Source organism: Cloeon dipterum, chromosome X, assembly GCF_949628265.1.
Source record: "Cloeon dipterum chromosome X, ieCloDipt1.1, whole genome shotgun sequence".
Taxonomy (NCBI): domain Eukaryota; kingdom Metazoa; phylum Arthropoda; class Insecta; order Ephemeroptera; family Baetidae; genus Cloeon; species Cloeon dipterum.
The window spans coordinates 1,385,045-1,387,544 of record NC_088790.1 but is presented as its reverse complement, the minus strand read 5'-3'; positions in this window follow the sequence as shown (position 1 = coordinate 1,387,544).

The following is a 2,500-nucleotide window of genomic DNA, read 5'->3' as shown; positions in this document are numbered from 1 at the left end:
AGAAAGACGCGACGCCTCCGAATAGGAGGCGGAGGCGTCGGTTCAGGAGGAGATGGGGGTTGGGCGCGGGCGCAAAATCGGCGGCAACGGGCCCCACGCGCGCGCGGCTGAGCCGCGCGCGCGTGGGGCCCGTTGCCGCCGATTTTGCGTCTTCCGTGGGTCGGGGTGGGATGGGATCGGGTCTTTCGTGGGCCGGGGAGGGGTTGTGTCGTTCGTGGGTGGGTCGGGGTGGTGCGCGACGCCTCCGGGACGGGAACTCTGAATATTTTCCGCGTGTGCGCGTGCGACGCCTCCGGAGCGGGGACTCTGAATATTTTCCGTGCGTGCGTGTGCGACGCCTCCGGCACCTTGTCAGAGGCGTCGCGCGTGGTGGCCTGCGGGTGCGACGCCTCCAGCACCTTGCCAGAGGCGTCGCGCGTGGTGGCCTGCGGGTGCGACGCCTCCAGCACCTTGCCAGAGGCGTCGCGCGTGGTGGCCTGCGGGTGCGACGGGTAGTTGGCGTTGATGAATATTTTCGCTCGCGCGAAAGTTGATGTTATTTCCTCGCACATGCACCTTGTGCGTAGGTTCGCGGTTCTCGTTTCGATTTATTCGTTGCACCCCAGTCTACATGTCATACTCATTTGTGTGCATGCCGAATACGCTGATAAGAGAGAACTTGTACCGAATCATCGCGCTCACTCACACGATCGCTCGCGTCTGAGATAACTGCCTCGCCGAGATGTTTCGCCGTTTGGAGGGCGACCATTTCGCGGGATGACTCGGCGTAGGGCTATCTCGATGAAATTGCTCGACTCTGGACCGGGTGAGGTCGCGCGAGCCAACCAAACGATGACTTGCGTACATTTTGAACTTCTTTGTTGAGCGTGCGTGTTTGCTCGGATAGTACTCGATTTCCGTGCTGCTGCGCAGTAAAGATGAAGTCGCTGACGACACGTGGCTGTTCACGAATCTGAGGAATTTCTCGATTCGGCAGCAACTCTGGGGTGAAACATTCACGCTTTATGTCTCCCCGCGAACAGTAGAAAGGTATACCACGTGTCTCGGTACTGTTGTGGTCTCGCGTAAGTGTGTGTGTGTGTGTGTGTTTCGGGTCGACTTATTCGTAGATGCTCAGGAAGTGATAATAATCCCTGTGCTGACGTACAAACGCGAATCAACAATCCGATCGAGTGTTACGAGTATTTGGATTTGTAAATATATTGTTTCTGCCATCTATCTGAATGATTGAGAACGATTTGTGTTTGTGAATTCGTGAAATTTGTAAACCGACAGGGGCTTTATGCTCAGCTCGGCATAAGGAGAGCGTAGCTGGCCAACGTTAATGTCAAACACCTTTCGTGTATTGATAAGTACGCATGTTGTTTGTATTGACTAGCCCCTAAATTCCTGATTTGGCTAAAACGTCCTAATGATTAAATCGACGTCTTTCATAGATTTATATTATAAATTCCGACGTTCGAACGGTCATTGACACCTCTGTAACAATTAACTGTATAAGGTGCAATATGTAATTAGCAAAGACACGTAAATTATGAAAATGATTCGTTTATTCATTATTCTTGTTAACATTGTAAAAAATGATTTCGCCAATGAAAATTGAAGTGCAAACAGAGATTTGTTACACCTCAATGTGTGAATTGTTAAGAATGTTCCGAATGTCTCGGGCCCCCTTACGAGCATTATTTTCCTGTGTTGGCATCCCACCTTTTATCTTTATATGGCATCCGTTACGTAATCTTATCTGTTCGTTTAGATGTGAGTGCGAAAAGATGGAACTCGTGCGCGGATCGTGCTTAGTGTGAGTGGGGCGAGCGATAACGTCTCTCTCGTGACTACCGGAGAGTTGGCACGCTAGATCAACCAAATTTTCATTGTCGGCCGATTCTTTTCATTTCGTTGCCGATCATCGACCTTTCGCTCTCGGCGGCTACACGTCGCCGAAGGAACCGAGATCCTAATTCCAACGAGTCGGAAGCTCGTCCCCATTGTTGCCAATTTTTATTGCTTCGCGGTTCGGTCACCGGCGTCGACCTTTCATTGTTGGCGGAGCCTGTCACCGAAGAAACCGAGATACTAGCTCCAACGAGTCGGGAGATTGATGCCAATTTTCATTGTTGGAGCATCAAGCAAAAGAGGTGCACTGAACATTGTAGCGGGCTCTATTTTTGGTTAACTTGCACATTTCAGGTCGAGTGTTGGTGCCCGATTACCGTCACGTCAATTGACGAATTGCCCGGCGGCCGGGGCACCGCCGGCGCATAGGCGCACTCGCTCGGGAGGCGCGCGACGCCTCCCGCACCTTGTCAGAGGCGTCGCACGGGAGGCGCAGGCACGAGCCGTCGGCGCACTTCTCGGCGGCCGCGGCCCCGCCGGCCGGCAGGCGCACTCGCTCGGGAGGCGCGCGACGCCTCCCGCACCTTGTCCGAGGCGTCGCACTACCGGCGCAAGCCCCAGCGGTGGCGCACCTCCCGGCAGCCGGGGCACCGCCGGCGCATAG